Genomic DNA, 13,944 nt, shown 5'->3' with positions numbered 1-13,944 from the left:
AATCCATCAGAGAGATGGCAGACATGCTTGGAGTAGCAAAATCAACAGTTGGGTACATTCTGAGAAAAAAGGAATTGACTGGTGAGCTTGGGAACTCAAAAAGGCCTGGGCGTCCACGGATGACAACAGTGGTGGATGATCGCCGCATACTTAATTTGGTGAAGAAGAACCCGTACACAACATCAACTGAAGTCCAGAACACTCTCAGTGAAGTAGGTGTATCTGTCTCTAAGTCAACAGTAAAGAGAAGACTCCATGACAGTAAATACAAAGGGTTCACATCTAGATGCAAACCATTCATCAATACCAAAAATAGACAGGCCAGAGTTAAATTTGCAGAAAAACACCTCAAGAAGCCAACTCAGTTCTGGAAAAGTATTCTATGGACAGATGAGACAAAGATCAACCTGTACCAGAATGATGGGAAGAAAAAAGTTTGGAGAAGAAAGGGAACGGCACATGATGTGAATTCTGTGGCTGAGTTCACTTCTGTGGTCACAAGTGGTATTGCAGTCTCTGGGCTTCCTCCCTCAGGTGTTTTGGTGAGCTCGTTGGCTGCCTTGCTATTTAGCTCCACCTGAGTCTGTCTTCCTTGCTCCTTGTCAATGTTCCAGTGTTGGATCTGAGCTACTGCATCTTTCCTTGGGCCTGCTGCTCTGCTAGATAAGTGCTTCTAGTTTGTTTTCTGTTTTTTCTGTCCAGCTTGCTATTAACTTTTGCTGGAAGCTCTGAGAAGCAAAGGGGTGCACCGCCGTGCTGTTAGTTCGGCACGGTGGGTCTTTTTGCCCCTTTGCGTGGTTTTCGTTTTAGGGTTTTTTGTAGACTGCATAGTTCTCTTTGCTATCCTCGCTCTGTCTAGAATATCGGGCCTCACTTTGCTGAATCTATTTCATTCCTACGTTTGTCTTTTCATCTTGCTAACAGTCATTATATGTGGGGGGCTGCCTATTCCTTTGGGGTATTTCTCTGAGGTAAGTCAGGCTTGTATTTCTATCTTCAGGCTAGTCAGCTCCTCAGGCAGTGCCGAGTTGCATAGGTAGTGATAGGCGCAATCCACTGCTGCTTATAGTTGTGTGAGGATAGATCAGGTACTGCAGTCTACAGAGATTCCACGTCTCAGAGCTCGTCCTATTGTTTTTGGTTATTGCCAGATCTCTGTATGTGCGCTGATTACTGCACGCTGTGTTGCCTGATTGCCAGCCAAAACAGTACAAGGAGCCACACCAATGATTCCCAATAGAGGGAAAAAAGAAATCCTGACATCATTTTTTTTTCTTAGCTCTGTCTTCAGTCTTTTTTTTCCCCTAGACATTAGAGTGCTTCAGGACACAGCTGTGGACATGGATATTCAGGCTCTGTGCTCCTCAATGGATAATCTCGTTGTAAATGTACAAAAGATTCAAGATACTATTGATCAGAAATCGATGCTAGAACCAAGAATTCCGATTCCTGATTTGTTTTTTGGTGACAGAACTAAGTTCCTGAGCTTCAGAAATAATTGTAAGCTATTTTTGGCCTTGAAACCTCATTCTTCTGGTAATCCTATTCAACAGGTTTTGATTATTATTTCTTTTTTGCGCGGCGACCCACAGGACTGGGCGTTTTCTCTTGCACCAGGAGATTCTGCATTGAGTAATGTTGATGCATTTTTCCAGGCGCTGGGATTGCTTTACGATGAGCCTAATTCAGTGGATCAGGCTGAGAAAAATCTGCTGGCTTTATGCCAGGGTCAGGATGATGTAGAAGTATATTGTCAGAAATTTAGGAAGTGGTCAGTACTCACTCTGTGGAATGAATCTGCACTAGCGGCTTTGTTCAGAAAGGGTCTCTCTGAAGCTCTTAAGGATGTAATGGTGGGATTTCCTATGCCTGCTGGTTTGAATGAGTCTATGTCCTTGGCCATTCAGATCGGTCGTCGCTTGCGCGAGCGTAAATCTGTGCACCATCTGGCGGTATTGTCTGAGAGTAAACCTGAGCCTATGCAGTGCGACAGGACTATGACTAAAGTAGAACGGCAAGAACACAGACGTCTGAACAGGCTGTGTTTCTATTGTGGTGATTCTACTCATGCTATTTCTAATTGTCCTAAACGCACTAGGCGGTTCGATAGCTCTGCCGTTATTGGTACTGTACAGTCCAAATTCCTTTTGTCCATTACCTTAATGTGCTCTTTGTCATCGTATTCTGTCATGGCGTTTGTGGATTCAGGCGCTGCCCTGAATCTGATGGATTTGGATTATGCTAAACGTTGTGGATTTTTCTTGGAGCCTTTGCGGTGTCCTATTCCGTTGAGAGGAATTGATGCTACACCTTTGGCCAAGAATAAGCCTCAGTACTGGGCCCAGCTGACCATGTGCCTGGCTCCTGCACATCAGGAAGTTATTCGCTTTCTGGTACTGCATAATTTGCAAAATGTCGGTCATTTGGGTGGTCTGTGATCGCTTTTCTAAAATGGTCGATCTGGTGCCCTTGGTTAAATTGCCTTCCTCCTCTGATTTGGTGCCTTTGTTCTTCCAGCATGTGGTTCGTTTACATGGCATTCCTGAGAATATTGTTTCTGACAGAGGTTCCCAGTTTGTCTCGAGGTTCTGGCGAGCCTTTTGTGGTAGGATGGGCATTGACCTATCTTTCTCCTCGGCCTTCCATCCTCAGACTAATGGCCAGACCGAACGAACCAATCAGACCTTGGAAACATATCTGAGATGTTTTGTTTCCGCTGACCAGGATGATTGGGTGTCATTTTTGCCGTTGGCTGAGTTCGCCCTTAATAATCGGGCCAGCTCGGCTACCTTGGTCTCTCCATTTTTCTGCAATTCTGGGTTCCATCCTCGTTTCTCTTCAGGACAGGTTGAGTCTTCGGACTGTCCTGGTGTGGATTCTGTGGTGGACAGGTTGCAGCAGATCTGGACTCAGGTAGTGGACAATTTGACCTTGTCCCAGGAGAAGGCTCAGCTTTTCGCTAATCGCAGACGTCGTGTGGGACCCCGACTTCGTGTTGGGGATCTGGTTTGGTTATCTTCTCGTCATATTCCTATGAAGGTTTCCTCTCCTAAATTTAAACCTCGTTTTATTGGTCCGTATAGGATTTCTGAGATTCTCAATCCGGTGTCTTTTCGTCTGACCCTCCCAGACTCCTTTTCCATACATAATGTATTCCATAGGTCGTTGTTGAGGAGATACGTGGCACCTATGGTTCCATCTGTTGAGCCTCCTGCCCCTGTTTTGGTGGAGGGGGAATTGGAGTATATTGTGGAGAGGATTTTGGATTCTCGTGTCTCTAGACGGAAACTCCAGTATCTGGTCAAATGGAAGGGTTATGCTCAGGAAGATAATTCCTGGGTTTTTGCCTCTGATGTCCATGCCCCAGATCTTGTTCGTGCCTTTCATGTGGCTCATCCTGGTCGGCCTGGGGGTTCTGGTGAGGGTTCGGTGACCCCTCCTCAAGGGGGGGGTACTGATGTGAATTCTGTGGCTGAGTTCACTTCTGTGGTCACAAGTGGTATTGCAGTCTCTGGGCTTCCTCCCTCAGGTGTTTTGGTGAGCTCGTTGGCTGCCTTGCTATTTAGCTCCACCTGAGTCTGTCTTCCTTGCTCCTTGTCAATGTTCCAGTGTTGGATCTGAGCTACTGCATCTTTCCTTGGGCCTGCTGCTCTGCTAGATAAGTGCTTCTAGTTTGTTTTCTGTTTTTTCTGTCCAGCTTGCTATTAACTTTTGCTGGAAGCTCTGAGAAGCAAAGGGGTGCACCGCCGTGCTGTTAGTTCGGCACGGTGGGTCTTTTTGCCCCTTTGCGTGGTTTTCGTTTTAGGGTTTTTGTAGACTGCATAGTTCTCTTTGCTATCCTCGCTCTGTCTAGAATATCGGGCCTCACTTTGCTGAATCTATTTCATTCCTACGTTTGTCTTTTCATCTTGCTAACAGTCATTATATGTGGGGGGCTGCCTATTCCTTTGGGGTATTTCTCTGAGGTAAGTCAGGCTTGTATTTCTATCTTCAGGCTAGTCAGCTCCTCAGGCAGTGCCGAGTTGCATAGGTAGTGATAGGCGCAATCCACTGCTGCTTATAGTTGTGTGAGGATAGATCAGGTACTGCAGTCTACAGAGATTCCACGTCTCAGAGCTCGTCCTATTGTTTTTGGTTATTGCCAGATCTCTGTATGTGCGCTGATTACTGCACGCTGTGTTGCCTGATTGCCAGCCATAACAGGCACATGATCCAAGGCACACCACATCCTCTGTAAAACATGGTGGAGGCAACGTGATGGCATGGGCATGCATGGCTTTCAATGGCACTGGGTCACTTGTGTTTATTGATGACATAAGAGCAGACAAGAGTAGCCGGATGAATTCTGAAGTGTACCGGGATATACCGTATATACTCGAGTATAAGCCGAGATTTTCAGCCCAAAATTTTGGGCTGAAAGTGCCCCTCTCGGCTTATACTCGAGTCAAGGTGGGTGGGAGGGTCGGCGGGTGAGGGGGTGAGGGCGCTGAGGGATACTTACCTAGTCCCAGCGATCCTCGCGCTGTCCCTGCCGTCCCACGGTGTTCTGTGCTGCAGCTTCTTCCCCTCTTCAGCAGTCACGTGGGACCGCTCATTACAGAAATGAATAAGCGGCTCCACCTCCCATAGGGGTGGAGCCGCCTATTCATTCCTCTAATCAGCGGTGCCGGTGACCGCTGATAGAGAAAGAAGCTGCGGCACAGAAGACCAGGCAGAGGGACAGCGCGAGGATCGCCAGGACTAGGTAAGTATAGCATATTCACCTGTCCTCGTTCCGGGCGTCGCTCCATCTCCCCGGCGCCTCCATCTTCCCGGCGTCTGCGCTCTGACTGTTCAGGCAGAGGGCGCGATGACGCATATAGTGTGCGCGGCGCCCTCTGCCTGATCAGTCAGAGCAGAGACGCCGGGAAGATGGAGGCGCCGGAACGAGGCGCCGGGAGCTGCAATCAAGGGAGGTGAGTATGTGTTTTTATTTTTTTATTGCAGCAGCGGCGGCGGCAGAGATTTATGTGGAGCATCTTTGGGGCACAGTGAACGGTGCAGAGCACCGTATATGGCACATCTATGGGGCACAGTGAACGGTGCAGAGCACCGTATATGGCACATCTATGGGGCACAGTGAACGGTGCAGAGCACCGTATATGGCACATCTATGGGGCACAGTGAACGGTGCAGGGCACCGTATATGGCACATCTATGGGGCACAGTGAACGGTGCAGAGCACCGTATATGGCACATCTATGGGGCACAGTGAACGGTGCAGAGCACCGTATATGGCACATCTATGGGGCACAGTGAACGGTGCAGAGCACCGTATATGGCACATCTATGGGGCACAGTAAACGGTGCAGAGCACCGTATATGGCACATCTATGGGGCACAATGAACGGTGCAGAGCACCGTATATGGCACATCTATGGGGCACAGTGAACGGTGCAGAGCACCGTATATGGCACATCTATGGGGCACAATGAACGGTGCAGAGCACTATATGGCACAGCTATGGGGAAATATGAACGGTGCAGAGCACTGTATGGCACAGCTATGGGGAAATAATGATCTATTTTTATTTTTGAAATTCACCGGTAAATGCTGCATTTCCACCCCAGGCTTATACTCGAGTCAATAAGTTTTCCCAGTTTTTTGTGGCAAAATTAGGGGGGTCGGCTTATACTCGGGTCAGTTTATACTCGAGTATATACGGTACTTTCAGCCCAGATTCAGCCAAATGCTGCAAAGTTGATTGGACGGCGCTTCATAGTACAGATGGACAATGACCCCAAGCATACAGCCAAAGCTACCCAGGAGTTCATGAGTGCCAAAAAGTGGAACATTCTGCAATGGCCAAGTCAATCTCCAGATCTAAACCCAATTGAGCATGCATTTCACTTGCTCAAATCCAGACTTAAGACGGAAAGACCCACAAACAAGCAAGACCTGAAGGCTGCGGCTGTAAAGGCCTGGCAAAGCATTAAGAAGGAGGAAACCCAGCGTTTGGTGATGTCCATGGGTTCCAGACTTAAGGCAGTGATTGCCTCCAAAGGATTTGCAACAAAATATTGAAAATAAAAATATTTTGTTTGGGTTATGTTTATTTGTCCAATTACTTTTGAACTCCTAAAATGTGGAGTGTTTGTAAAGAAATGTGTACAATTCCTACATTTTCTATCAGATATTTTTGTTCAACCCTTCAAATTAAACGTTACAATCTGCACTTGAATTCTGTTGTAGAGGTTTCATTTCAAATCCAATGTGGTGGCATGCAGAGCCCAACTCGCGAAAATTGTGTCACTGTCCAAATATTTCTGGCCCTAACTGTGTGTGTGTGTGTATATATATATATATATATATATATATATATATATATATATATATATATATATATATATATATATATATATATATATATATATATATTATACAGTTGTGCTCAAAGGGTTACAAACCCCGAGAGAATTTTTGCTTTCTTTGCCATTTTTTCAGAAAATATGAATGATAGCATCAAAACTTTTTCTTCACTCATGGTTAGTGGTTGAGTGAAGCCATTTATTGACAAACTACTGGGTTTTCTCTTATTAAATCATAATGACAACCCAAAACATCCAAATTACTCTGATCAAAAGTTCACTGGTGATTTTGCCTGATAATATGCACAGAGGTTGACACAAATTGGTTTGAATGGCTACTAAAGGTAACATCCTCACCGGTGACCTGTTCACTTGTAATCAGTGTGTGTGCATAAAAGCTGAGTGAGTTTCTTGGATCCAGACAGACTCTTGCATCTTTCATCCAGCCACTGACGTTTCTGGATTGTGAGTCATGGGGAAAGCTAAAGAATTGTCAACGGATCTACGGGAAAAGGCAGTTGAACTGTATAGAACAGGAAAGCGATACAAAAAGATATCCAAGGAATTGATAATGCCAGTCAGCAGCGTTCAAATTGTGATTAACAAATGGATAATCAGGGGCTCTGTAAAAACAAAACCACGGTCAGGTAGACCAGCAAAAATTTTGTCCACAACTGGGGTGCAGAGTGTACATTAATGAGAAAAAAAAATGAAATTTTTTGAATTTACCAAATGGCTGCAATGAAACAAAGAGTGAAACATTTAAAGGGTTGTGAATACTTTCCATACCCACTGTGTGTATATGAATATAATCATATAATCAGGGGTGCGATTACAGCTGCCAGAGACTCACCCGCGCCGGCGCTACCCCAGTGACTGAAGCCAGAACTCTGCCGGGGAATGAAGTTCATGTTCTCCCTGCAATGTTCGGCTTAGTGCAGGCGCTGGGCATGTTAATAACACTAAACTGCAGGTTGACCTCATATCTGCAGATTAACCCCATATCTGCAGGTTAATAGCATTTTTTTCTGGTGACAGGTTCACTTTAAGGAAGCTTTATCAGGTAGAGAGTTAGCTAGTGCTTCCTTGCTAAAACTTCCTGTTCCACCATACCCCAAAGCTCTAACTCTGACCCTACGCTCCCACACAGTTCTGGCATGCTGGTCTAATGCTGTTGAATTGTAAATCATCATGCCTGTGAAGAAAAGAGATTTAGCGAGGATTTCTGCAGACATGACACTTGACTATGGATATGGAGAGCTGCATCTGCATGCCGGATGGGACATTTGCAAGACAACTATCCAAGTCCAGAAGGTCTCACCCACTTGCCATGTTAATGACAATAGACTTTATGGATGATACAGTACACACTGTGAAGTGAATGGTTGCAAACATCTAGCGGGCAGCAATGTCCCTCCTCGTCAAATGTCATATCAGAAAAAAATCTGAGAATGGGGGGAATGGAATAAGAGATATCAAGGAGAATTTGCAAGAGGTAGAGTTAACGCTGGCCTAAGCAGCGCAGTAGCATTATAAGGCCATGTTCACACGTTCAGTATTTGGTCAGTATTTTACTTTAGTATTTGTAAGCCAAAACCAGGAGTGGAACAATCAGAGGAAATGTCTAATAAAAACATATGCCCCACTTCTGTATTTTTCACCAAATCCTGGTTTTGGCTTACAAATACTGAGGTAAAAAAGTCACCAAATACTGAACGTGTGAACATGGCCTAAGTGGAAAATTATACAATAAAAGTAATTCCTCACTGTTCCCAGTTTTGTGGCTCCTTTTGTCCACAAAACTGGACCTGGATAGTATTTTGGAAATGTGGACTGTGATTAGTTAAGATGGTCATCAAGGAAGCATCAAAGTCACTTTTTCCTCAACTACATGAGGCCCAATGTAGAGAACGTCATTTTTCATGTAGGGATCATTGTTTTGCTGCTCGTCTATAAATGCTTATTTTGGAAGTAGCGTCATAAATCAAGGACTCCACCTGTCCGAGAGTAAAGTCAGCAGGAAAGTCTGACAGCTCTGTTTCAAAGGCTTTACATGTGTAAATAGTAATGGTCGACGTGCTATGTTGTGTTGACTGTTGCTAACTAGGTAATATAGGTGGTGAGTCAGTCCAGACTTGTCACACGCTAATACACTCAAAATTATTCTTACTGATAAAGAAAATGTGAACTCAGCAATTAACCTACTTTTACACTCCGTAGATGGGACAAAGGATTGACTTGTTGGGGCTAGAGCACCTTACTACCTTACTACAGATATGTATGGAGGAGGGAAATGAACAGTATCTTCTGATCCCTTAACGACCCATTGTGAGACTGTACATCATGTTTGGATTCTAGTTCCCGCACCGTAATGTACATTTTCAACATGCTGATTTAGTGGGTGCTGTCAGTGCCCCCGAGGGAGCAGGAGCAGGAGAAAGGTTGTAAGTCATAGGCCTGCTTTTTCCGCCAATCCTAGGACTAACTTTTATCCTGGCAGTTTAACTCCAAAGATGCTGCTGTCCATAGCGTTAGTGGCATTTAAGTAGTTAGACAGAGGGAGATTGCTGCTTCTGTCAAACCACCGTCCCACCCCACCGCGTTGTGATCATGGGTTGGTATGACAGCCAGAGACCGGAAAATGGTCCCCATGACTGCAGTCATAGTACACCTGTTGGAAGACCCTACCAGTCATGTGATGACTGCTAGAACCTACAGAGCTGAATCCTTACAGTGAGTATATTACACGCTGTTAGGATTGGCTACAGGGCTTCATTTTTATAATTAAAGGGCTTGTCCCAGTTTGATTAAAGTCTGCAGTCACTCTGTGACTGCAGGCTTCTGAATTGTCACAGCGTGCGCACCGCACACTTTTAGGATTCTCCCTTTCCGATGGCAAGAGTGGATGGTCATGTGAGCATAAGCATGCGATTTGTATACTTCTGGTCACATTGTTACTAGACATATCCAGCGTCACTCGATTAATTTTCATTGAGTGAGGCCAACCATCTCTAGTCCGAGACCGCATGTATGCAAATCGCTGGCACCAGAAAATCCTGACAGCGTGCAGTGTGCACTGTGAGAATTCAGAAGTCTGCAGTCACACAGAATGACTGCAGACTCATCACAAATTTTTACAACCCCTGCAATGTTCCTAATATGATTAAAAACATGAGAATTAGTCAGTATCACAAACATTTTTTTACATCCAGGTACCTTATAGATGATGATGTCTCTGATTTTAGTCATTCTCTTTCTTTTCTTCATCTTTTCCAGACGTCATGATGACTTTTCACAGCCACGCCTTGTCTCTGCAGACTTCCATCTTCTTCGTTCTTCCCAGGTACATCCCCACACTATTCCCATAAAAATTATAATGCTCCTGAATAAAAATATCTGCTCTACACTGAATCCCTGAATGGTAAACCTTGGATCACAGCATCAGGCTGCCCAACAGAGCCCCCTGCCTGCATGCCCCCCACAGATACACCTCTGGGCGGTCCTACTAGTGATTGACAACTATCTCTACATGCACAGAATGAAAATTGTCAATCTCTGAACAGGGCCAGCCACTGGACTCGTATGTATACAGGGACCGTGCACTAGATTCATGTATACAAACGCCATTGATTTTAGTGTCTGTATAAAATACAAGTTTTAATGAAACTTCTCTCACAAAATGTATATCAATCTGATCAGCTCCCCCTGCTCTATAACCTCCTATCTGCAATTCAGAAACCATTATCAACATGACAGGTTCTATTTAAAGGGGTTGTTCACTTTATAAAACCCATTTTCATAAACCATATTAGGAAATTCAGAGTTAATATAGAGGGATTCCGTGTTCAGGATCCTCTTCTCTTTGGCTGCTCTATCACTCATAATATGAAATAAAAGAAGATGGGTGACTACAATTTAGTTTTAAGTGTTATTATTGAAACTAAGAAATAAAAGTTCTGCTAAACCTACTTGGTTCTAAGAAACGTCAATTCTTGTGTTACAGAACAACGTCACATCTGGCAGGAACAGTATGTGTACACAGCAGTATGTGGAGGACAGGCGGGGGAATATTCTTTGTACAGATGGATTCCTGAACAATCAAGCGTTGCTCCAGGCTCTGAAAGAATAGGTAAAAAGTGACGGAGTAAGCAGGTAAGTCAAGGAAACCTGACAGTACTGTTATCGTTGGCGTTTTCCCCCCCGGGGCAGGTGAATCATCATTGCCTGAGAATTCTAACATAACATCTCTATATCTAAGGATGTCTTGTGGCAATAGTGCAAAATCAGTGCCCCATTTTCTCCACGAAACCCTACAATAGAAGGGATTTCCAAGCCTTTGATGAAGCTAGGTAATGTATGCCTGTGTGGTTTGTATCTACAGTGCATTAAAAAAAGAATTCATTCCCCATGAACTTTTCACATTTTTTTCACATTACACCCACAAACTTAAATGTATTTTATTTGGATTTGATGCGATATACCAACACAAAGTAGCAAGTATTTGTGAAGTGTAAAGGAAATGAATGATACATGGTTTTCTAGTTATTTTAAAGATATATATCTGAAAATTGTGACATTCTTTTGTATTCAGCCCCTCTGAGTCAATTATTTGTAGGACAACCTTTCGCTGCAATTATTAATGTAAGTCTTTTGCAGGATGTGTCTACCAACTTTGCACATCTAGAGGCTGACATTTTTGTCCATAGTTCTTTGCAAACTAGTTATAGCTCAGTGAGATTGAATGGAGGCGTCTGTGAACACCAATTTTCCTGTCTTGCCACAGATTCTCAATGGGATTTTGGTCTGGACTGTGACTGGACCGTTCAAACACATGAATATGCTTTAATTTAAATAATCCATTGTAGCTCTGGCAGGATAATTAGGGTTGTTGTCCTGCTGGAAGATGAATCTACATGCCAGTCTCACGTCTTTTGCAGCCTTTAACAGATTTTCCTCCAGAATTACCCTTTATTTAGCTCCATCCATCATCCCATAAACTCTAACCAGCTTCCCTGTCCCTGGTGAAGGAAATCATTCCAACAGAATGATGCTTTCACCACCATGTTTGATGGTGGGGGTGGTGTTTTCAGAATGCTGTGCAGTGTTAGTAGTTTTTGCTAAATATAGTGTTTTGCATTTAGCCCAAAATGTTATACTTTGGTCTCATCAGACCAGAACACCTTTTCCACATGCTAGCCATTTCACCTACATATTTTTTTTTTAAACTGCTAACAGGACTTCTTATAACTTGCTTTCAAAAATGGTTTTCTTCTTGCCACTGTTTCATAAAGGCCAGATTGGTGGCGTATACAACTAAGTTGTCCTGTGGGCATATTCTCCCACCTGATCTGTGGATCTCTGCAGCTCCTAAAAACCCTTTGGTTGCTACTCTACTTAATACTCTTCTTGCTTGAGATGTCAATTTAGGTGGACTGCCATGTCTTGGTAGGTTTGCAGTTGTGCCATACTCCTTCCATTTTTGGACGATGGATTGAACAATGCAACATGAGATGTTCAAAGCTTGGGGTATTTTTTTTATAACCTAACCCTGCTTTATGCTTCTCCACAACTTTATCCCTTACCTGTCTGGTGTGCTCCTTGGTTTTCATGATGCTGTTTTATCCCTAATGTTCTAACACAAACCTCTGAGGCCTTCACAGAACAGCTGTAGTTATATGGAGAATTAATTACACACTGGTGGACTTAAGGTAATTTACTAATTATGTGACTTATAGAGGCAATTGATCACTGAGGAGTTAATTTAGGGGTATCAGACTACGGGGAGCTGATTAGAAATGCACATCACAATTTTCAGATTTATATATTTAAAATAACTAGAAAACCTTGTATCATTTCCTTTACACTTCACAAATACTTACTACTTTGTGTTGGTATATCACACAAAATCCCAATTTGTTTGTGTGTGTATGGTGAAGAAAATATGGAAAAGTTAATGGGGTATGAATCCATTGTCAAGAAGCCACGTAGATTGTCAATATAAATGAATCATTAGTTACTGGTGATAATCAAATAATGACTGGTTCTACCCCCTGTCGAAATTGCACACCATTTCTAATAATTACAGTAGGATGCATGCACAATAAATGTTGGTCATGAACAAGGCGTTGGCAAGCAGCTAGTAAAGTAATGTAAAGTAAACACTGTTCTGAACATAACTTTTCACAATGTTGAGGGATTCTGCTGAAGAGGACTGAGGTAAAATTATTTTCTCTGATGAGGCCTACTTCAGACTGTTTAAGACATCAGGAAAAATGATTGGAGAAGAAAAAGTGAGTGCTACCATGAGTCCTGCGTCATACCAACAGTAAAGCATCCTAAGCAGTGACATAACTAGAGTCCAATAGGCCCCGGTGCAAAATATTCGCCCAATGTATGGGCCCTTTGAGTGTTCTAGATCCATTAAGAACATATATTTTCGCTCCCCATGTAGTAAATGTCCCCCATTACTTAATAATGTTCCTTTCCTGGCCTCTTCCTGTAATAATGTCCTTCATCCTGGCTCCTTCCTGTAATAATGTCCTCCATCCTGAACTCATTTCTGTAATAATGTTCCTACCATGGCCTCTTCCTGTAACAGTGTCCTTCATCCTAGCTCCTTCCTGTAATAATGTCCACCATCCTGAACTCCTTTCTGTAATAATGTTCCTACCATGGTGTCATGATCTGTACTTTTTCCCTGTCCTGTATTTTGTATAATATGTCATGATGTGATGCGACTTCTCTTTCGTTGTATTTACTGTACATTTTGCAATGTCATGGGGTGCATGTAACTAACCTGTCTCCTTCCCCCAATACTTGCAGCCCTGAGCTATAATGTAATTAAGCTTTGTCCACACCACTAGGGAAGGAATAGCCATTCTTCCTCACAGCAGGTGGCTAGTCAAATGCACATAATGAATAGACTAAGTGGAGCCAACCAGTCTAGAATCTTCTGCTGGACCCAACCATTGAATAGAAGGTGTGACCCCTACACCCCCTTCATGGGCGGATCCCAGGAGCTCAGACAATCCATTCTTATTTTGAGATCAGATGTGAGTTGATCCTTGAAGGAGAAGGAGTGGGGATTCTTAGCTGAGGCAAGACCCCACGCCCATCTAGGACTGTGGAAGCGAACGGGGCGAGACTTGAGCTGAGGACATATCTCGTCGTTCGTGAGATTGTTTTGGGATCCCTTGGACTAATTGTGGACTATTGCTTTGTTACCTGGCACAAGGATTATCGGGAGGTGCCCCCGAACCTGTTCCATTGGACTAATTGTGGACTCTGTAGATCTACCTGCATGTGTTGTTCCAGCGTTCTTGATAATAAATCTGTTGAATCATCCCTCGACCTGTTGTCCCTTCTTGCTCTGCCGTACACCCCGTCACATATATTTTCGCTCCCCATGTGGTAAATGTCCCCCATTACTTAATAATGTTCCTTTCCTGGCCTCTTCCTGTAATAATGTCCTTCATCCTGGCTCCTTCCTGTAATAATGTCCTCCATCCTGAACTCCTTTCTGTAATAATGTTCCTACCATGGCCTCTTCCTGTAACAGTGTCCTTCATCCTAGCTCCTTCCTGTAATAATGTCCACC

Source organism: Ranitomeya imitator, chromosome 9, assembly GCF_032444005.1.
Source record: "Ranitomeya imitator isolate aRanImi1 chromosome 9, aRanImi1.pri, whole genome shotgun sequence".
NCBI lineage: Eukaryota > Metazoa > Chordata > Amphibia > Anura > Dendrobatidae > Ranitomeya > Ranitomeya imitator.
Note: the sequence above shows the minus strand (reverse complement) of the source record.